The sequence below is a fragment of the Heptranchias perlo genome, chromosome 4 (assembly GCF_035084215.1).
Source record: "Heptranchias perlo isolate sHepPer1 chromosome 4, sHepPer1.hap1, whole genome shotgun sequence".
In the NCBI taxonomy this organism is placed as follows: Eukaryota; Metazoa; Chordata; class Chondrichthyes; order Hexanchiformes; family Hexanchidae; genus Heptranchias; species Heptranchias perlo.
In genome coordinates this window covers 113754472-113779503 of record NC_090328.1, presented here as the reverse complement: position 1 = coordinate 113779503, position 25032 = coordinate 113754472, and the positions used below count along the sequence as shown (strand labels likewise).

The 25032-nt window shown below is 46.5% G+C and overlaps 1 protein-coding gene across 4 annotated transcripts in view; it reads right to left on the bottom strand.

The window, feature by feature from the left end:
* bnc2 (basonuclin zinc finger protein 2) overlaps positions 1-25032 on the bottom strand; it is a 539145-nt gene that overhangs the window by 65884 nt on the left and 448229 nt on the right. The gene's annotated exons all lie outside the window — the stretch shown is intronic.

Sequence of the window (25032 nt, the reverse complement as noted above, 5' to 3'; positions counted from 1 at the left end):
AAATGATAACACAGTGCAATAAAAACATGAATTGATTTAACAAAATGTGTTGTGTTAAATGTTCCTGGTAATAGAATAAACAAAGTAACAAAACATTCCGGATATCTTGCTCCTGAGAAACCCAGCATGGAACCTTTCATGATTCTCCCAAGATAGGTGCCACATTCTGCAAAACACAGTGTGATTAGTCTGTTTTCAGAAGCTGTTATGACTAATGTAATGCTGGATAGGTTACAAATAACCGGGGATCATTCTTGTTACGGTAGCTAACAGTGGCTCACAGATAGAAAGAAAGCTCTAAACTTAAACTGCAAACCAATGCCTGGAACCATCTTTCTAAATTAAAAACAAATATTAAAAATCAGACAGTTCCAATGTGCACAGTTATATTTCTTTTATTCAACACATTTTCACAAAAGAAAAAAGGGACAATGTTCCAGAGCCAATGATCACCAGCATTTGTTGTTAAATATACATTAAAAAGCATTTCACAGCTTAGTGTATCAGACTGCTTTGAGCCTTGAGGTAGCACCAGGCACTTGATGTTATACTTTATTCTTATTCTGGACAAATATTGTAACATAATGATATTGGTGTAGCATTTCAAAATAAATATTAAATAATAAAGAGGAAAAGGCAAAATAAATCATGTCAGTGCAATGGGAATGTGCGATCTTTGGGTGGATCATTATTTCTAAATCCGGATTTGAATTTCTTGCTCAATGCGTATTTTCCATCATTATCTATTTCAACATTTATCTGTGGGATGGTCAGGTTTGGGATTTGATGGTGGAGAGGCTAAAGTGGGAAATTCTGATCAATCAGGGTTCAAAGGTCACTTGAAAGCTCATCCTTAATAAGGTGTGATCCTCGAGAGTCCCCCAAGAATTAGTCCGATAATAACACGTTTGTACCCACCAGTATTTTCTAGGGATATGTGGTGTCTGTCAGGCACTTTATTGATTCACTAACAAGTACATCAATACTTCAGAAGGATAACAGAATTAGTATCACCCTCTATTAAGGCCAAAAGATCTTAAAAAACAAAGAACTAGCAAGTTGCTATTGCCTCTTCCTATGTAACACTGCCATGCAGTATCATTTCCTCTTTCAATCAATTTAATCTTCTAACAGGTTGTGCTGGGGATGAGGAAATAATCGATATGATGTCCACATATTCCAGGCGGAGCGATTGAACACTGTCCCCTTTACTCTGGCGGCCTAGCTTATCCCGAGAACACAAAGTTTGTGGAATGTGAAAGACTTGTCCAAAACATTGAAACTACTTTGGGAACATAGGAACAAAAGGAGGCCATTCAGCCCCTCGAGCCTGTTCCGCCATTCAATCATGGCTGATCTGTGCCTTGACTCCATTTACCCGCCTTGGTTCCGTAACCCTTACCTAACAAAAATCTATCAAAATAAGAACATAGTTCAGGCATTTGTTCAGGCAGTGCCATTTTACACTGGAAAGGAGACAAAAGGGATGAAGAAATGAACAAGAACGATTGCCAGCTTCTCAAAGTAGTAAAAGAGATGAAATCATATACAACTTTACAGTTAAAAACAATTCAGATGTTTTATTTTTTTCTTGCTCCTCCCTTGATCTGAATACTGCTCCAAGTCTGGCAGTCATTTTGTGGACTGCATGAACCGTATCAGTGGACACAGCAGCATTCAGCAGGCATTTACTGTCAGATCCTGATCAGCTGAGTAGGAACCAGGGCTTTCCCTGGCCTGTAAATTTGAGTCTCTGCAGTAGAGTTGCCAACCCTCCAGGATTGCCCTGGAGTCTCCAGGGAGTAAAGCCTAATCTCCAGGAGAAAAATCGTAGGGCCATTAAAAAAATTGTGGTTTTTAAAACAATTTCTTTGAACACTTTTGTTTACTAGTTATAAAAATATTAGAATTGGGGAAAAAAGGCTGATTGACTGACAGTCAAAAATCATCTAATCGGATAACAGTCTGTTCACTTTCTGATTGGCCGTGGCAAGGCGGAGCACCACGAGGATGGACATGTCGAGTGACCAATGGTGGGAGTGTGGGGGTGGGGTAACACGAGGATGGACATGTCGAGCGACCAATGGTGGGAGTGTGGGGCAGGGCACCGTGAGGACGGACGTGTCGGGCGACCAATGGCGGGAGTGGGGGGGTAGGGTCGGAGTGGTGGGAGGCTGCAGGTTATGTCGGAAACCTGCAGGAATACGCCCAACCGGAGTTGGCAATCCTACTCTGCCAGAGTGCGGCACAAAACTATAATCTTGCTCTGCTCTCATCAAGTAGGAGGTTTTATAAAACTCTATTATGGTAATAAAGGTAAATGGAACTAATACTTTGCTTTTTGAAAGTATTTCCCATCTACGTTAACAGAAATAAACAGCAGGCAAAGTTAGCATCTGAAAATGAAATGTAGGTCAATATTCTGCCATTCAATTAGATCGAGGCTGATCTATATTTTAACTCCATCTACCCCCCTTAGTTCCGTAACCCTTAATACCCTTGCTACCAAAAATCTATCAATCTCAGTTTTGAAATTTTCAATTGACCCCCCCAGTCTCAACAGCTTTTTGGGGGAGAGAGTTCCAGATTTCCACTACCCCTTTTGTGAAGAAGTGCTTCCTGACATCGCCCCTGAATGGCCAAGCTTTAATTTTAAGGTTATGCTCCCTTGTTCTGGACTCCCCCCACCAGAGGAAATAGTTTCTCTCTATCTACCCTATCAAATCGTTTAGTCATCTTAAACACTTCAATTAGATCATCCCTTAATCTTCTATACTACTGGAATACAAGCCTAGTCTATGCAACCTGTCCTCATAATTTAACCCTTTTAGCCCCAGTATCATTCTGGTGAATCTGCACTGCACCCCCTCCAAGGCCAATATATCCTTCCTGAGGCCTGGTGCCCAGAACTGAACGCAGTATCTCCAGATGGGGTCTAACCAGAGCTCTGTACAGCTGTAACATAACTTCCACCCCTTTGTATTCCAGCCCTCTTGAGATAAAGGCCAACATTCCATTTGCCTTTTTAATTATTTTTTGTACCTGTCCACAAGCTTTTAGTGATTTCTTACTGGCCATCTCTTGAGCTTCTACATCATTCCAGCTGCCTCTTTTGACAAGTCATTAGTCAGTTAGAACTCTTGATATTGCAATGGTCACATTTTTACCAGGAACATGCTATGAATTACTGATGGGAGGAATTCGATTGGGGTGGGTAAAGTTAGCTTTGATCATTATTTTAAGCATTTCCCTCCCTTCTACATTCACAAGGCATTTACAAACTGCCCCGAAGGACGCTCTTTTAGACACGATGCATTTACCTGGGGTCTGGTTTGATACAAAACTGCGGCCCAAGATCACAGGAGTGCAGCAGCTTGTTATGATTATGCTCGAGCCCATGTGTTGATCTCAACCTGGTGAGAACTGACACTAGAGAAAAAGCTTACATAAATCTATGAAAGATGGTGCTCCTCCCAGGACTGGTGTCCACATCATCCTAATACTTGAGGAGCTCAGAATCGAAAACTGTTTTCAATTTCTACACACTGTTCATCTTGAACTAATTTCCTGCTCATATTTCCAAGCGCAGAAAAGCTTTTGATTGTGCTGACCCAATCCTATTCAACACTAACAGACACAGAAATAAGCGGTAGATAGATAGCAGGAACTAGATTGAGGTGTGCGAGTTACACTTTTAGCCTGCGGTGCATTCATTTTGCAGAGCAAACATTAATGGTTCCAATTTTTTCAGGTTAGGGGTCAAATTTTGGTTAAGTAATAGATCTCAAATGTTTTCCCAGTGTCATATAGTTTGGGCACAGGTCACATATATACACTTCCAGATATACAGAGGTATCTATTTTCTTAATGTGTAAGTTAATGCATCAGCCAATTGGAGGTGCCATCTTTCGGATGAGACATGAACCGAGGCCTCGTCTGCCCTCTCAGGTGGATGTAAAAGATCCCATGGCACTATTTCAAAGAAGAGCAGGGAAGATTTCACCAGTGTCCTGACCAATATTTATCCCTCGACCAACATCATTAAAACAGATTATCTGGTCATTTATCCCATTGCTGTTTGTGGGATCTTGCTGTGCGCAATTTGGCTGCCGTGTTTCCTACATTACAACAGTGACTACACTAAAGTACTTAATTGGCTGTAAAGCGCTTTAGGGCATCCTGAGGTCATGAAAGGCCCTGTATCAATGCAAGTTCTTTCTTTTTAACCAGCACCGGCACGATGGGCCGATTGGCCTCCTTCTGTGCTGCATTCTATGCATAGTAGGGATTTGATTTCCATCTTGTACATAGTAGCTGCTTTAAACATTCTTAGGTTAGGCATGGTGTAAATGGGTTACAATTCAAGGTGCCCTGAGCATTGTTCCTCCTTCACAGTATGTACCGAAACTTAAGAGAGTTGTCTTGGCTTTCAATATGGTTTTGAAAGGGCAGAACGGGATTTAGTAGAGAGGGTGTGATCTCTCTGGATCAGGATTCAATGCCTGGTAGGCTTTGCTTCCTTGGGACAAAATATTTTCAGAGAAGTAACTGGAGAATTATTTGAAAAGACGATGGAACTTTCTCTTCTCCAGCTTGTAACGAATGTCCCAGATCACTCTTTGCTATAAAGGATGCTTTGACTTGCTTCATTTCCCACTTACATTTCCACTTGATGCCACACTTATTGCTTCAGCTGGGAAGGTGGATAGTCTGGAATGAAGACCGACATATCAATGGCAACAACGTCACCAGCGAACATAAAGTGTGCTTCTGCAAAAACAGGAAACTTGTGGCAGCCCTCCTTCCCTCTGAGCTGGAGCACTCTGCACTGCAATGGAGCAATGGAGCATTTAAAGGAAGAGCTGACCAGAGTCACCAAATCAAGGCTGACATACTCAATGTCCAACCTGCTCACTAAACACTGTGGCCTCATTCCCCACAGACAGGGTGACAGTGGTAAGAAATTTCCTCCAATTCTCACCTTTGAGCAGTGTTCAGATTCCTACCTCCACACATGAAGGGGTTACAGTAATAACATAAATAATTGCAGCATCGCACATAACTTGATTTTTTTTTTAGGAAGAAAGACTTGCATTTATATAGTGCCTTTCACAACCTCGAGCCGTCCCAAAGCGCTTTACAGCCAATGAAGTATTTTTGAAGTGTTGTCACTGTTGTAATGTTGGAAACCGGTGCAGCCAATTTGTGCTCCTCAACTCCGCTTTCCCGCCCTATCCCCATATCCCTTAGTGTCCAAATACTCATCGGTCTCAGTCGTGAATATACTCAATGACTGAGCATCCACAGCCCTCTGGGGTACAGAATTCCAAATATTCACTAGACCAGATAATCTGTTTTAGTGATAGAAACATAGAAACATAGAAAATAGGAGCAAGAGTAGGCCATTCGGCCCTTCGGGCCTGCTCTGCCATTCAAAATGATCATGGCTGATCGTCTAACTCAGTACCCTGTTCCCGCTTTTTCCCATATCCCTTGATCCCTTTAGCATTAAGAAATATATCTATCTCCTTCTTGAACACATCTAATGATTTGGCCTCCACTGCCTTCTGTGGTAGAGAATTCCACAGGTTCACCACCCTCTGAGTGAAGAAATTTCTCCTCATCTCGGTTCTAAATGGCATACCCTGTATCCTGAGACTGTGACCCCTGGTTCTGGACTCCCCAGCCATCAGGAACATCCTCCCTGCATCTGGTCTGTCTAGTCCTGTTAGAATTTTATATGTTTCGATGAGATCATCTCTCATTCTTCTAAACTCTAGTGAATATAGGCCTAGTCGACCCAATCTCTCCTCATACGTCAGTCCTGCCATCCCAGGAATCAGTCTGGTAAACCTTCGTTGCACTCCCTCCATGGCAAGGACATCCTTCCTCAGATAAGGAGATCAAAACTGCACACTATACTCCAGATGTGGTCTCACCAAGTCCCTGTATAACTGCAGTAAGACATCCCTGCTCCTGTACTCAAATCCTCTTGCAATGAAGGCCGGGGTCTGCAAATGGGGTATGCTGCAATGTTGGTTGAGGGATAAATGTCTGCCAGGACACTGGGAGAACTCCCCTGCTCTTCTTCAAATAGTGCCATGGGATCTTTTACATCCACCTGAGAGGACAGACGAAGCCTCGGTTTAACATTTCATCTGAAAGACGGCACCGTCGCCAGTGCAGCACTCCCTCAGTATTGACCCTCCGACAGTGCAGCGCTCCCTCAGTATTGACCCTCCGACAGTGCAGCACTCCCTCAGTATTGACCCTCCGACAGTGCAGCGCTCCCTCAGTATTGACCCTCCGACAGTGCAGCGCTCCCTCAGTACTGACCCCCCAACAGTGCAGCGCTCCCTCAGTACTGACCCCCCAACAGTGCAGCGCTCCCTCAGTACTGACCCCCCAACAGTGCAGCACTCCCTCAATACTGACCCTCCGACAGTGCAGCACTCCCTCAGTACTGATCCACTCCGACAGTGCAGCACTCCCTCAGTACTGATCCACTCCGACAGTGCAGCACTCCCTCAGTACTGATCCACTCCGACAGTGCAGCACTCCCTCAGTACTGATCCACTCCGACAGTGCAGCACTCCCTCAGTACTGGTCCACTCCGACAGTACAGCACTCCCTCAGTACTGACTTTCCATCGGTGCAGCACTCCCTCAGTACTGCCCCTTCGACATTGCAGCACTCCTTCAGTACTGCCCCTTCGACAGTGCAGCGCTCCCTCAGTACTGACTCTACCACAGTGCAGCACTCCCTCAGTACTGATCCCCTCCGACAGTGCAGCACTCCCGAAGTACTGACTGTCCGTCGGTGCAGCACTCCCTCAGTACTGCCCCTCCGACAGTGCAGCACTCCTTCAGTACTGACCCTATGACAGTCTCTGGAGTGGGACTTGAACCCACAACCTTCTGACTCAGACGAGAGAGTGCTGCCCACTGAGTCACAACTGACACCTAATAAAGGTGATGTGCTGCAACCCACCGTGTAAGTTATTACCAAGGTGCATAAAAGTAGGAGAGAAGGTGAGTAAATGAGGAAGTAATGATTCGCTGATACCAAGCTTGGGTTTTGAAAGCGTGTGAACTGAAGGGAAGACGGGGGGAATGGTAAAATGTGAACTGAAGGGAAGACGTGGGGAATGGTAAAATGTGAACTGAAGGGAAGACGGGGGGAATGGTAAAATGTGAACTGAAGGGAAGACGGGGGGAATGGTAAAATGTGAACTGAAGGGAAGACGGGGGGAATGGTAAAATGTGAACTGAAGGGAAGACGGGGGGGAATGGTAAAATGTGAACTGAAGGGAAGACGGGGGGGAATGGTAAAATGTGAACTGAAGGGAAGACGGGGGGAATGGTAAAATGTGAACTGAAGGGAAGACGTGGGGAATGGTAAAATGTGAACTGAAGGGAAGACGGGGGGAATGGTAAAATGTGAACTGAAGGGAAGACGTGGGGAATGGTAAAATGTGAACTGAAGGGAAGACGGGGGGAATGGTAAAATGTGAACTGAAGGGAAGACGGGGGGGAATGGTAAAATGTGAACTGAAGGGAAGACGGGGGGGAATGGTAAAATGTGAACTGAAGGGAAGACGTGGGGAATGGTAAAATGTGAACTGAAGGGAAGACGGGGGGAATGGTAAAATGTGAACTGAAGGGAAGACGTGGGGAATGGTAAAATGTGAACTGAAGGGAAGACGTGGGGAATGGTAAAATGTGAACTGAAGGGAAGACGGGGGGAATGGTAAAATGTGAACTGAAGGGAAGACGGGGGGGAATGGTAAAATGTGAACTGAAGGGAAGACGGGGGGGAATGGTAAAATGTGAACTGAAGGGAAGACGGGGGGAATGGTAAAATGTGAACTGAAGGGAAGACGGGGGGAATGGTAAAATGTGAACTGAAGGGAAGACGGGGGGAATGGTAAAATGTGAACTGAAGGGAAGACGGGGGGAATGGTAAAATGTGAACTGAAGGGAAGACGGGGGGAATGGTAAAATGTGAACTGAAGGGAAGACGGGGGGAATGGTAAAATGTGAACTGAAGGGAAGACGGGGGGGAATGGTAAAATGTGAACTGAAGGGAAGACGGGGGGAATGGTAAAATGTGAACTGAAGGGAAGACGGGGGGGAATGGTAAAATGTGAACTGAAGGGAAGACGGGGGGGAATGGTAAAATGTGAACTGAAGGGAAGACGGGGGGAATGGTAAAATGTGAACTGAAGGGAAGACGGGGGGAATGGTAAAATGTGAACTGAAGGGAAGACGGGGGGAATGGTAAAATGTGAACTGAACAATTACTCTGCAGAGACTTTGTAGATTGTACATAATGGCAGATTTTAGGGTAATCAGACTTGAAAAGGCAGCCAATCATAGACAGGACACAAAACATATGAATCCCAGGAATTAAGGAGATTCACCCATGTGGCAATGATGTAATTCTGACTATAAAAAATGCTAGTCTCGCTGCCAGACTGGGCAGCAATATGTCTCTAAAGGACTCCAATCGCCGTGCAGTCTTCAGCAACCTTGAGGATAACCTCAACTTGCAATGACTGACTTTGAGACAACATTTATGATTTGCACCGGGCTCTGCATATGGGGCATGCTGCAAAAACTTAGTGCGAGAATTGGCAGCACTGATCTAATTTGCACCTACATCTTTTCACTGCCATTGGAGGCTCAGCTTCATTAAACACAAGGCCCTGAAATCTGGACAACATACACCCACTTGTATATTCCTGCTTAATTTGCTTCTCATCTTTGGAGAATAACCAGCCGCTTAGAAAACAGAGGGGATATATTTACTAATGATTACTGGTGCTATGCCTTTTACATAACAAAGATAATAGCTGATTGTTAGAATGAAAAGCACAGCATGTAGTCAGAATGTTGTTTTAAAGGCAAAACACAGGTCAGAAACACTCAGAAGCTTTCCTTTTTTTAATAAAAAGAGTATTCTGAATAGGAAGTACGATTAAACTAATTCCCATTTTGGTTTTCTAAAATATCCCACATTGCTAGGAATGATATTTATTGTACTTGTTCTGTTTCCAAATTGCTCCTCTGTTATTCCAAGTCCCTCAGTATCTTTTCCGCCTGTCGTAGATTGTAGATGATGGACACAAATTCACTTCAACACCCACTCAGGAAAACAGTTACAAGCAAAGTAACTGTTGGCTTAAAGCTTCATCGCCAACTAACAATCACAATTAACCCACTCAAGGCTGCGTTGGCACGATTTAATGTTGAAGAGAATTCACTATGTGAAATGTGTATCCATGGGCGAAGGCAGTCTAATCTACAGCCATGGAAATATACCAGCGTCAAATCCACATACCTTCATGAAGCCGAGCATTTTGTGTGTTGTATGGGCCTTGCGCTATGGTGAATATCCCTTAAGATTATTTTCAACATAGCATGGAGATTTAATTGGGAATCAAAGTACAGTAGCTTCGTGACATTATGAAAACTCTTAAGCCCCATAGTGATGGAGGGAGTATATTCAATCTTATCAGAAGATTCCTGTCAGCATCTTGATATGTAAATTATTTAAATGAATGATTTTGATGCTTCATATCGAGTAATGCAACTGTTGCCCTGCTATAGCTCTCAGTGTACAGTGTACCCTGACCTCCAGGATTGTGCTGGATTCTCCAGGAATTGATGATTAATCTCCAGGACGCTGCTGGGAGCAAACACCTAGGAGAAAAATCACAGGGGCAATAAAAAAAATTGTGTTTTTTAAATTTTCATTGAATACTTTTGTTTATTAATTATAAAAATGTTGGAGATGGGTAAGAAGGCTATTTGACTGGATGGGGCAGTTAGAGGCAGGAGGTCATATGATGAAACCTCCAGGAATACGTCCAACCAGAGTTGGAATCCCTACTTATAATACATAGCAGGAATTCACTCAAGTTCTTGTTCATGCTTCAAGGGGGCAATTGCGTCTATAGATATGTATTTGACCAATGCAATGCCCAGTCCAGGTGGATGACCACTTTGGCAGAATGACACAACCGTGAGCTTTGGTTTCTAACCCAATAATAGAACAAAAGGGATTAAAATGTGAAGTGAGGTGACCAGTCTATCATAAGTCTGAAACCCACCAAAGTCATCCTTTGTAAGTTTGTATAAACCAAACTAATTAAAGAAATAAGGCAAAACTATTTTTTTTAAAAAAGTATGTGTGTAAACACTGTGCAATAATTTTGCCACAGAAATGTGTGATAAAATCAGATGTTCCCTTATTTGCATAATTTATTCAACATTTCATTCTCAGTGCTTCATTACATAATTTATTTATTCATATATGAAATTTATTCCATTTCTGAGAAAGATCTTTTAATAAATCACCATGTGTCTTTGTCACTCGTGAGTTTTCAGAACTCCTTTGCTTACGGAATAGATATTACACTGAGGTTCTCTCACTGAGAGACCTCCGAGCGTTATAACCTGGATAGATAAACACAGACACTAGTTGCACTGATAACCAGACTGTCCTTGTTGAAAATAAATTGTTCGGAATCACCAAGGCTGAAAGGACCAAAAATGGAACACATTTATTCAAAACAACACAAGCCAATAATGTGTTGAAAGGAATTATTTTGCTGCCAATTATGTCCATCAAACTTGGAATGATATTGATATAACTCTAAATATCATGAGCCAGGTAATTTCAGCAATTGGGGAGCGACAATTGGCCTCATCACCCCTGAGCTAGTGAAAGGGGGGAAAGAATCAGCCAAGACTCTCACTCTTGATCATATTCAGTGAGTCCTGCTCTAAAGTGCACACATGGACCTAATGCAAGGTCAGGATCGAGGCGCTTCCCTTCCCTTCCCTGGGTCCATCTCCGACTCGTCCCTTCCCTTCCCTGGGTCCATCTCCAACTCTTCCCTTCCCTTCACAGGGTCCATCTCCGACTCTTCCCTTCCCTTCCCTTCACAGGGTCCACCTCCAACTCTTCCCTTCCCTTCCCTGGGTCCATCTCCAAATCTTCCTTTCCCTTCCCCGGGTCCATCTCCGCCTCTTCCCTTCCCTGGGTCCATCTCCGACTCTTCCCTTCCCCGGGTGCATCTCCGCCTCTTCCCTTCCCTTCCCTGGGTCCATCTCCGACTCCTCCCTTTCCCGGGTCCATCTCCGCTTCTTCCCTTCCCTTCCCTGGGTCCATCTCCGACTCTTCCCTTTCCCGGGTCCATCTCCGCTTCTTCCCTTCCCTTTCCTGGGTCCATCTCCAAATCTTCCCTTCCCTTTCCTGGGTCCATCTCCAAATCTTCCCTTCCCTTCCCTGGGTCCATCTCCGACTCTTCCCTTCCCTTCCCTGGGTCCATCTCCGACTCTTCCCTTCCCTTCCCTGGGTCCATCTCCGACTCTTCCCTTCCCTTCCCTGGGTCCACCTCCAACTCTTCCCTTCCCTTCCCTGGGTCCATCTCCAAATCTTCCCTTCCCTTCCCCGGGTCCATCTCCGCCTCTTCCCTTCCCTGGGTCCATCTCCGACTCTTCCCTTCCCCGGGTCCATCTCCGCCTCTTCCCTTCCCTTCCCTGGGTCCATCTCCGACTCCTCCCTTTCCCGGGTCCATCTCCGCTTCTTCCCTTCCCTTCCCTGGGTCCATCTCCGACTCTTCCCTTTCCCGGGTCCATCTCCGCTTCTTCCCTTCCCTTTCCTGGGTCCATCTCCGACTCTTCCCTTCCCTTTCCTGGGTCCATCTCCAAATCTTCCCTTCCCTTCCCTGGGTCCATCTCCGACTCTTCCCTTCCCTGGGTCCATCTCCGACTCTTCCCTTCCCTTCCCTGGATCCATCTCCGACTCTTCCCTTCCCTTCCCTGGGTCCATCTCCAAATCTTCCCTTCCCTTCCCCGGGTCCATCTCCGCCTCTTCCCTTCCCTGGGTCCATCTCCGACTCTTCCCTTCCCCGGGTGCATCTCCGCCTCTTCCCTTCCCTTCCCTGGGTCCATCTCCGACTCCTCCCTTTCCCGGGTCCATCTCCGCTTCTTCCCTTCCCTTCCCTGGGTCCATCTCCGACTCTTCCCTTTCCCGGGTCCATCTCCGCTTCTTCCCTTCCCTTTCATGGGTCCATCTCCAAATCTTCCCTTCCCTTTCCTGGGTCCATCTCCAAATCTTCCCTTCCCTTCCCTGGGTCCATCTCCGACTCTTCCCTTCCCTTCCCTGGGTCCATCTCCGACTCTTCCCTTCCCTTCCCTGGGTCCATCTCCGACTCTTCCCTTCCCTTCCCTGGGTCCACCTCCAACTCTTCCCTTCCCTTCCCTGGGTCCATCTCCAAATCTTCCCTTCCCTTCCCCGGGTCCATCTCCGCCCCTTCCCTTGCCCGGGTCCATCTCCGCCTCTTCCCTTCCCCGGGTCCATCTCCGACTCTTCCCTTCCCCGGGTCCATCTCCGCCTCTTCCCTTCCCTTCCCTGGGTCCATCTCCGACTCCTCCCTTTCCCGGGTCCATCTCCGCTTCTTCCCTTCCCTTCCCTGGGTCCATCTCCGACTCTTCCCTTTCCCGGGTCCATCTCCGCTTCTTCCCTTCCCTTTCCTGGGTCCATCTCCAAATCTTCCCTTCCCTTTCCTGGGTCCATCTCCAAATCTTCCCTTCCCTTCCCTGGGTCCATCTCCGACTCTTCCCTTCCCTGGGTCCATCTCCGACTCTTCCCTTCCCTTCCCTGGATCCATCTCCGACTCTTCCCTTCCCTTCCCTGGGTCCATCTCCGACTCTTCCCTTCCCTTCCCTGGGTCCATCTCCGACTCTTCCCTTCCCTTCACAGGGTCCATCTCCGACTCTTCCCTTCCCTTCCCTGGGTCCATCTCCGACTCTTCCCTTCCCTTCCCTGGGTCCATCTCCGACTCTTCCCTTCCCTTCCCTTCCCTGGGTCCATCTCCGACTATTCCCTTCCCTTCCCTGGGTCCATCTCCGACTCTTCTCTTCCCTTCCCTGGATCCATCTCCGACTCTTCCCTTCCCTGGGTCCATCTCCGACTCTTCCCTTCCCTTCCCTGGGTCCATCTCCGACTCTTCCCTTCCCTTCCCTGGGTCCATCTCCGACTCTTCCCTTCCCTTCCCTGGGTCCATCTCCGACTCTTCCCTTCCCTTCACAGGGTCCATCTCCGACTCTTCCCTTCCCTTCCCTGGGTCCATCTCCGACTCTTCTCTTCCCTTCACAGGGTGTATCTCCGAATATTCCCTTCCCTTCCTCGACTTGGCTATCTCCCTTTCTGGGAACAGACTGTCCGCCAATGTCCATTACAAGATCACCCACTCCCAGAGCTGATTTCTGATGAGAGGTCATCGACCTGAAACGTTATCTCTGTTTCTCTCTCCACAGATGCTGCCTGACCTGCTGCGTGTTTTCAGTTTTTATGCCAGGATCAAGTATGATTAGGACTGTAAAGTCACTGTACAAATTTGGGGAAATCGTGGATTAGTCACAATCAAAATGACAGGGCTTACAAAGAGTTACAGACACAAAACTCTCTCTCCTTTGCTACTTTTTTTTGTGTGGTGTGAGGTCCATCGGTCCCTGGGACTGGTTTGCATTTGCTGAGTTTGTGTTTCCAGGCTCCAGATGATAGGGTGGGTGTTTGTGTTGTGATTTGTGAAAGGAGTCAGTGTGTGCACGGTTTGGTGGGAAGGGATGATGAGCCCTGCCACATGCTGAGATATCTGAGAATCTCCTGCTTGGTGGGCCTCAATGGAAGTGGGGGGAATGCAGACTGTTGGTGGGGTGGGGTACTGGACTGATTAGGTTCAGCAGCAAATTAACAGCAGTGCGTCCGTCATTATGTCTTCCCCAGGCGTTGGCTACATCCTTAAGACATAACATACACCAAAATGTTACATTATGAGAAGAAAAGTATATAAATGTATATAGTTACATAAATAAAAACTTTACAATTATCCTGACCCCCAACAATGCATCTGGGAGTGGGTTAAGGGGTGCTGTGATGGGGCAATGAAAAAGATGAATGGTGATAGATTGTCTTTCCACTGGTTGGGGAGACAGTTACGAAAGGGAACACATTGAAGATGATCAGAAAAGTTACCAGAGATTAGAAAAAGTTCCTTACAAAGAGGGTGGTGATAATGTAGAATGACCTGCTACAAACTGTTGTTAAAGCAGAGTTCTTTCAAAAGGGAATTAGATAGTTGATTCAAAAAAAAGGAATATTTATATGGGTAATGAGCAGGAGAGTGAGATTAGACGGTAGTTTGTATAGAGTGGCCTGGTTCTGAGCTGTAACAACACATGATTCTGAAAAAACAGTGGATTGACCTCAAAGAATAGAAACAGACACAATAAATGCAAGTGAATAAATCATCCATCTCATTGGACATGATTAGAGACGCAACAAAAAAATATAAAATGCTACAATTCCACACAAAGGATATAAAAAAGAAATAAGAGTAGAAATACAGATAACTACTTCAAACAAGTAGACCTGAGGGGGAAAAGAACGAAATAAACAGAATCAATATTAAAATAAAATTTACATCACGCAATATATTTAGCTATTAATAGATTAGTGGCGAGTGGACATTAATTTATGGGATGTCGCTATCTTTTTGTAGCTGTAGCCTGGGCATTCTAAAATCTGATTCAAAAGGTAAATTCGAAGGACCAACATCTGCTTTCTAATGCTCTTCTGATACCAGAGTTTTGGTACTGTACCCATGCTTGTAATGGCAAGAATTCAACAAAAAATTCCCAGTATGAAACCAGCATATCAAAAGCGGCAACCATTAAGCAGACTGCACCGTTACTTATCCAATGTTCTGGTCTGTCAGATCAGTAATCTGAAGATCAGTAAGATTGAACAGGCAGGGGCTCTTTTCTCTGGAAAAGAGGAGAGAGGTGACCTAATAGAGGTCTTTAAGATTATGAAAGGGATTTGATAGGGTAGACATTGAGAAGATGTTTCCACTTGTGGGGGAATCCAAAACTAGAGGTCATAAATATAAAGTAGTAAAAATAAATCCAATAGGGAATTCAGGAGAAACTTCTTTACCCAGAGAGTGGTGAGAATGTGGAACTCGCTACCACATGGAGTGGTTGAGGCGAATAGCGTAGATGCTTTAAGGGGAAGCTAGATAAGCACATGAGGGAAAAAGGAACAGAAGGTTATGTTGATAGTGTTAGATGAAGAGAGGTGGGAGGAGACTCGTGTGGAGCATAAGCACCAGCATGGACCTGTTGGGCTGAATGGCCTGTTTCTGTGCTGTAAATTCTATGTAATTCTATGTTACATTGGCTCTGGTCCTACAGCTGGAACTGACATAATGCCCCACAAATGAATGAGCATTCACTGACATGAGTTGGAGTCCTTGGGTCAGTACATGCTGTGGCGATAGGTAAGAACAAAGTCCGGGTAACGACTAGACATATTTGCTTCGTCTGAAACTCAAGAGCATCACTGAGTTTCTACAGGCAATCACATGGACCATGTATGTGAATCTACATTCTGAGTCAGAAGGCCATGGGTTCAACTCCCACTCCAGGGACATGAGCAAAAAATCTAGGCTGATACTCCAGTGCAGTACTGAGGGAGTGCTGCACTGTTGGAGGGGCAGTATCGAGGGAGCGCTGCACTGTTGGAGTGGCAGTACCGAGGGAGCGCTGCACTGTTGGAGGGGCAGTACCGAGGGAGCGCTGCACTGTTGGAGGGGCAGTACCGAGGGAGCGCTGCACTGTTGGAGGGGCAGTACCGAGGGAGCGCTGCACTGTTGGAGGGGCAGTACCGAGGGAGCGCTGCACTGTTGGAGGGGCAGTACCGAGGGAGCGCTGCACTGTTGGAGGGGCAGTACCGAGGGAGCGCTGCACTGTTGGAGGGGCAGTACCAAGGGAGCGCTGCACTGTTGGAGGGGCAGTACTGAGGGAGTGCTGCACCGTTGGAGGGGCGGTACTGAGGGAGCGCTGCACTGTCGGAGGGGCAGTACTGAGGGAGCGCTGCACTGTCGGAGGGGCAGTACTGAGGGAGCGCTGCACTGTCGAAGCGGCAGTACTGAGGGAGCGCTGCACTGTCGAAGCGGCAGTACTGAGGGAGTGCTGCACTGTCGGAGGTGCCGTCTTTCTGATGAGACATTAAACAGAGGTCCCGTCTGCCTTCTCAGGTGGACGTAAAAGATCCCATGGCACTATTCGAAGAAGAGCAGGGGAGTTCTCCCCGGTGTCCTGGCCAATATTTATTCCTCAACCAATACCACTAAAAAAACAGATTATCTGGTCATTATCTCATTGCTGTTTGTGGGACCTTGCTGTGTGCAAATTGGCTGCCGCATTTCCTACATTACAACAGTGACTACACTTCAAAAGTATTTCACTGAGACGTCCTGAGGTCGTGAAAGGCGTTATATAAATGCAAGTCTTTCTTTCTTTTCGTTTACATATGCAATGGTGCTCTGGAATGTCCAGAGTGTGTTGTCAGTACAACCTGGACAATATAAGTGAGGATGCCGCAGTTGAAAGCACATCACTCACACAGACAAGTAAGGTTAACAACTACCCAGTCAAACGTTTTCTACAAACTGAACTGAATCTACACAAATAACTTTACTTGTGATCCTCCCAACTTTCAGAGGCAGGAGCCTTTCCTTCTCCTTTGTCCTGATTTTAGATTTTAGCCTGTGTTCCTGAAGTGAATGTACAGGATTTTAAACAGTCAGTGGCTATAGTTAATCCGCTCTCCCCACCCGAAAATACATCAAATTGTTGACACATCCAGAGTCACAAAGGCCGGTTTAACCACTTACTGCCAACCTTCTTCCAACACTTCCCTGCTGTATTTGTAATAAATTCATTTTATTTTTGTAACTTATACCTGTCGTTTGTGTTTTGTTTTTCTGCAAAGACACAGTTCAGTCAAATCCCCTTCTGTACAATCCCAACAATGTCCTGCTTGATGCTTATCAATACCAACTCACGGATTGAGTCAGAAAGGACTATTCTTCCAGCTAATGAGACAGGATTCCACAGGGCACCTCGTTCAGACTCGAGATAATTTCACAGCTGCACTAAAACAAAACCTCTAAATGATCAACTTTTGGTTTAAATGTCAAATGTGGTATAATACAGGCATATTCTAGTCAATAGGACTGATATCCGACTATTCCGACCCTGTGATACACCTTGTCCCCAAAGCCTTAATTTGTTGGGTTTCCCAATTGTCTACAATTGCAGGAGGTGTTCCAGAGACATGCAAATATGTCATTAAAAGCTTTTGTGAGTGTGTGTTCCCATCCCTCCATTAGTGTAATGCAGCTAGTTTCTCCATATTTCCATACAGTCCTCCACAAATCTCATTAATATTTCCCCCAAAGCTTTGACAGATTACCTTGTCATTATGCATCCTGGAGCCTTTTAAACAATATGGGTAAACTACTGTTTTGCGAGGTTAATGACAATTATCCCGTAATTACTGCATAAGTCACTGGATCCACTTTATCTCATAGTCAGGGCTCTGTGCAGTGTCTGCATTGTGTAACTGCCACTGTGTCACTGTAAATGAATCTTGTACAGATATATTTATCTGCTGTTACCTTGTAAATTATGCTGACAGCAGGATGAACAAATTACTGTGTGTCATCGCTTAAATACCACTGTTGATAAAACAAAACAGACAACAATTGCTCCAGTTTACCTACAATTAGCTCAATCACATGAGTACTTTGTGGAAAGCCTGTTCAGGCAGTTGGGCACACATGTCACTATAAGAATATTAGTGTTCAGAAAGACCAGCTAAATATTTATTCTTTTAAATTCAGATTTTTTTTTTGATATTCTGGGTAGCCATTTTACAGCCTGTTCCATTGCCTCGTGTTTAAAGGTCTAATATCGGTTTGCCATTCAGACCTTACCTGAAAGGGCTGGGGGTCTGGGGTCACTCACACAAACATATTAATGGGCCAAAATGTGCTGGGAAAGTAACGGGGAATATAACGGTGCTCACCATTATTATCGAGTAAATCGGCCAGCAACTTGTGGTGAGGAAGAGATTCCCCGTGAATTGTGAATCGCCACAAGTTACTGGATGATTTACGCCGCTCCGCTGTTAGCCTCGCGGAAATGACAGCTCGCCCTCAACCTCCTCATGAGTTTCATGAAGTTGCTGGATTTGCTCATTAATTACCCATTAAACTCGCCGCAGAAAGTTAGGGCTGGTAATTAACAGCAAAAGGACCCTTTTAATGAGGAGATTTATGTTCCTGCAATGCCAGTCAAACTCTCCGGCCCAGAAAGAGAACAATTGAAACTGCAGTCTCATTCCTGCCAGCAGTAAATTGTTGGATGTTTTTGAAATTTAAAATTTTTTTTTTACATTTCCTTTCTATCTGTTTTGTTCTCTCTCTTAATCCAATCTTTCTTTCCCTCTCTTTGTTTCTTTTTCTGATTTGACTCTAATTCACACTATTTCCTTCTCTGTCATTCCTCTGTTTCTTTTTTAATCCTTAAATCTCACTGATTAAGGAGACAGACTGTCGGTCCCGTTGTTCACTAAGGTCCCAGATGCCTCTTTGCCCTTACCGCCCCGTTAACATCTCGCACTCCCAGCAAGTTACAGCGCAGAAAGTTTTGAGCTGAACGGCGAGGGTAAAAAGTCTAACTAATGGGGCAGGTCGTGAGGTGCCCGACTCCAGCAAGATCTGGGCCAATTGTTCTGTGTTAAAGAGGCGCTGTCTTGTTTGGCAAACCAGGTTTTATTTGCCGGCACACAAGATGGGGCTAGCCATGTCAAAACACATTGTCACAAAGAGAAGGAAAGAAAAAAAGAGAAGAAAGGAAGAAGATTTACATAACTCCTTACCAAGTCTCTGAGAAACAGCCCACGTGCTTCATACACAATGATTTATTCTGAAGCGCAGTGAGTGTTATTATGTGGGCAAATGCTGATACTGCTGCTTCATGACAAGAATGGACACACAGCTCATCCTCTCTGAATGAAAGAAGAGCATGTCGAATCATTTCTCATGACTCCGGTGCCCTTTAATGACATAAGTTCATGGCTGGTGTTGAGTCATTTTTTTTAAGCTGAGTCTTTCAGGGAGAAAATTAGTTTGCAGGGGAAAAAAATGATCAATCTGAGTTTCTTAGAAAAGACTATGCAACACTTTCGTAAGGAGCGATGACTCCGAATCGGTCTCATTCTTTTATTGCTGCAGTGAAAACAAATATTTAAGTTTGTCCCTTTGTAATAACATTGTGCAAAAAACAATATCAGATAAATAATGAGTTCATGAAAGTGAGATAATTACTGGGTACACGACACTGCCTACACATGCTGACATCTGGGAACCCAAGACTTAATACAATTCCGTGTGCCCTAACCCTCAAAGTTAATCCATTTTGCCAAAAACAAAATCTTTGTTGAAGTTTGTCGCAGAGTTTTGACTACAGTGTAAACTCTGTTCAGAGACTAACACAATGAGTAATTCTCAGCTGTTTCAGGAACTCCTCCAACCATGTGACAACAACCTTTAAGCACAGTGCATTAATTTAGAGTAATAGTATAATAAATAAATTGTGTCTGATCTGAACTCCCCTCCCCTGTCCTCCAACAAAACCACCGAGAAGCAAGGTGAGATACACCTGTAAATACCACAAATGGAAATGTCTGTATTTTAACATCACAGCACAAAGCAATGGGGAAATAGAAATAAGCTGCCCTACATTTATAACAATCAAAACCAATCATCAGATCTCGTCATCTTGCATTATCTCATTAAAGCCAGACTTCTCCTTGCTGCTGTCTTTCCAAATTAAAGAAACTGTATCCTTTTGTTCAAGACTCATAGACCAAATTTTAAAATGATTAGTAATTCAAACATATGTAATATTCATGTGTCCCAGCCTGGTCATAATCCTCAAGATAATAATGTAATTAAATTTGGTCAAATTACTTGACAGCTGTATGGCAGAAATCAGATCTGATTTTTAGTCACAGACCTGATTTTGCAGCATTCAAATTCAATTTTGTATGAAAGATTTTCAAGATGGCTGGGGATTCTGTGACGGAGACACACACTGTGCAGGTGGACTGGTTCAAACATCAGGCCTGTACGGGAGGCAGAACAGGAGATGGCAACCTTCTGTCTCTCTCTCTCCCCCTCCCTCTCTCCTTCTCCCTCTCTCCTTCTCCCTCTCTCCTTCTCCCTCTCTCCTTCTCCCTCTCTCCTTCCTGAATTGAGAACTTGATGCTGAAATAAAGCACACAGCAACCCAACACGCAGAAACACATCAACACACAGCACACAGGAACACAGCACGCAGCAATACAACACGCAGGAACACATCAACACACAGCACGCAGGAACACAGCAATACAACACACAGTAACACATCAACACACAGCACGCAGGAACACAGCACGCAGCAATACAACACGCAGGAACACATCAACACACAGCACGCAGGAACACAGCAATACAACACACAGTAACACATCAACACACAACACGCAGGAACACAGCAATACAACACACAGAAACACATCAACACACAGCACGCAGGAACACAGCACGCAGCAATACAACACGCAGGAACACATCAACACACAGCACGCAGGAACACAGCAATACAACACACAGTAACACATCAACACACAACACGCAGGAACACAGCAATACAACACACAGAAACACATCAACACACAGCACGCAGGAACACAGCACGCAGCAATACAACACGCAGGAACACATCAACACACAGCACGCAGGAACACAGCACGCAGCAATACAACACGCAGGAACACATCAACACACAGCACGCAGGAACACAGCAATACAACATACAGAAACACATCAACACAGAGCACGCAGGAACACAGCACGCAGCAATACAACACGCAGGAACACATCAACACACAGCACGCAGGAACACAGCACGCAGTAATACAACACGCAGGAACATATCAACACACAGCACGCAGGAACACAGCACGCAGCAATACAACACGCAGAAACACATCAACACACAACACGCAGGAACACAGCAATACAACATACAGAAACACATCAACACACAACACGCAGGAACACAGCACGCAGCAATACAACACACAGGAACACATCAACACACAGCATGCAGGAACACACAGCACGCAGGAACACACAGCACGCAGGAACACACAGCACGCAGGAACACATCGACACACAGCACGCAGGAACACAGCACGCAGGAACACATCAACACACAGCATGCAGGAACACACAGCACGCAGGAACACACAACACGCAGGAACACACAGCACGCAGGAACACACAGCACGAAGGAACACATCGACACACAGCACGCAGGAACACAGCACGCAGGAACACATCGACACACAACACGCAGGAACACATCAACACACAGCACGCATGAACACATCAACACACAGCACGCAGGAACACATCAACACACAGCACGCAGGAACACATCGACACACAGCACGCAGGAACACAGCACGCAGGAACACATCGACACACAGCACGCACGAACACATCGACACACAACACGCAGGAACACATCAACACACAGCACGCAGGAACACATCAACACACAACACGCAGGAACACATCGACACACAGCACGCAGGAACACATCGACACACAGCACGCAGGAACACATCAACACACAGCACGCAGGAACACATCGATACACAACACGCAGGAACACATCAACACACAGCACGCAGGAACACATCAACACACAGCACGCAGGAACATATCGATACACAACACGCAGGAACACATCGACACACAGCACGCAGGAACACATCGATACACAACACGCAGGAACACATCGATACACAACACGCAGGAACACATCGACACACAGCACGCAGGAACACATCAACACACAGCACGCAGGAACACATCGACACACAACACAGAGGAACACATCGACACACAGCACGCAGGAACACATCAACACACAGCACGCAGGAACACATCGACACACAGCACGCAGGAACACATCGACACACAGCACGCAGGAACACATCGACACACAGCACGCAGGAACACATCGATACACAACACGCAGGAACACATCTACACACAGCACGCAGGAACACATCGACACACAGCACGCAGGAACACATCGACACACAGCACGCAGGAACACATCGACACACAGCACGCAGGAAAACATCGATACACAACACGCAGGAACACATCAACACACAGCACGCAGGAACACATCGACACACAGCACGCAGGAACACATCGACACACAGCACGCAGGAACACATCGATACACAACACGCAGGAACACATCAACACACAGCACGCAGGAACACATCAACACACAGCACGCAGGAACACATCGACACACAGCACGCAGGAACACTACGATACACAACACGCAGGAACACATCAACACACAGCACGCAGGAACACATCGACACACAGCACGCAGGAACACATCGATACACAACACGCAGGAACACGTCGACACACAGCACGCAGGAACACATCGACACACAACACGCAGGAACACATCGACACACAGCACGCAGGAACACATCGACACACAGCACGCAGGAACACATCAACACACAGCATGCAGGAACACATCAACACACAACACGCAGGAACACATCAACAAACAACACGCAGGAACACATCAACACACAGCACGCAGGAACACATCAACACACAGCACGCAGGAACACATCGACACACAACACGCAGGAACACATCAACACACAGCACGCAGGAACACGTCGACACACAGCACGCAGGAACACATCAACACACAACACGCAGGAACACATCAACACACAACACGCAGGAACACAGCACGCAGGAACACATCGACACACAGCACGCAGGAACACATCAACACACAACACGCAGGAACACATCAACACACAGCACGCAGGAACACATCAACACACAGCACGCAGGAACACATCGACACACAACACGCAGGAACACAGCACGCAGGAACACATCAACACACAGCACGCAGGAACACATCGACACACAGCACGCAGGAACACATCGACACACAGCACGCAGGAACACATCGACATACAACACGCAGGAACACAGCAAGCAGGAACACATCGACACACAGCACGCAGGAACACATCGACACACAGCACGCAGGAACACATCAACACACAACACGCAGGAACACATCAACACACAGCACGCAGGAACACATCGACACACAACACGCAGGAACACAGCACGCAGGAACACATCAACACACAGCACGCAGGAACACATCGACACACAGCACGCAGGAACACATCGACACACAGCACGCAGGAACACATCAACACACAGCACGCAGGAACACATCGACACATAGCACGCAGGAACACAGCACGCAGGAACACATCGACACACAGCACGCAGGAACACATCGACACACAGCACGCAGGAACACAGCACGCAGGAACACATCGACACACAGCACGCAGGAACACATCGACACACAGCACGCAGGAACACAGCACGCAGGAACACATCGACACACAACACGCAGGAACACATCGACACACAGCACGCAGGAACACATCGACACACAGCACGCAGGAACACAGCACGCAGGAGCACATCGACACACAACACGCAGGAACACATCGACACACAGCACGCAGGAACACAGCACGCAGGAACACATCGACACACAGCACGCAGGAACACAGCACGCAGGAACACATCGACACACAGCACGCAGGAACACATCGACACACAGCACGCAGGAACACAGCACGCAGGAACACATCGACACACAGCACGCAGGAACACATCGACACACAGCACGCAGGAACACATCGACACACAGCACGCAGGAACACATCGACACACAGCACGCAGGAACACATCGACACACAGCACGCAGGAACACATCGACACACAGCACGCAGGAACACATCGACACACAGCACGCAGGAACACATCGACACACAACACGCAGGAACACATCGACACACAACATGCAGGAACACATCGACACACAGCACGCAGGAACACATCGACACACAGCACGCAGGAATACATCGACACACAGCACGCAGGAACACATCGACACACAGCACGCAGGAACACATCGACACACAGCACGCAGGAACACATCGACACACAGCACGCAGGAACACATCGACACACAGCACGCAGGAACACATCGACACACAGCACGCAGGAACACATCGACACACAACACGCAGGAACACATCGACACACAGCACGCAGGAACACATCGACACACAACACGCAGGAACACATCAACACACAGCACGCAGGAACACATCGACACACAACACGCTGGAACACAGCACGCAGGAACACATCGACACACAGCACGCAGGAACACATCGACACACAGCACGCAGGAACACATCAACACACAACACGCAGGAACACATCAACACACAGCACGCAGGAACACATCGACACACAACACGCAGGAACACATCAACACACAGCACGCAGGAACACATCGACACACAACACGCAGGAACACATCAACACACAACACGCAGGAACACATCAACACACAGCACGCAGGAACACATCGACACACAACACGCAGGAACACATCAACACACAGCACGCAGGAACACATCAACACACAGCACGCAGGAACACATCGATACACAACACGCAGGAACACATCGACACACAGCACGCAGGAACACATCAACACACAGCACGCAGGAACACATCGACACACAGCACGCAGGAACACATCGACACACAGCACGCAGGAACACATCGACACACAGCACGCAGGAACACAGCACGCAGGAACACATCAACACACAGCACGCAGGAACACATCGACACACAGCACGCAGGAACACTTCGACACACAGCACGCAGGAACACAGCACGCAGGAACACATCAACACACAACACGCAGGAACACATCAACACACAGCACGCAGGAACACATCGACACACAGCACGCAGGAACACATCGACACACAGCACGCAGGAACACATCGACACACAGCACGCAGGAACACATCAACACACAGCACGCAGGAACACATCGACACACAACACGCAGGAACACATCAACACACAACACGCAG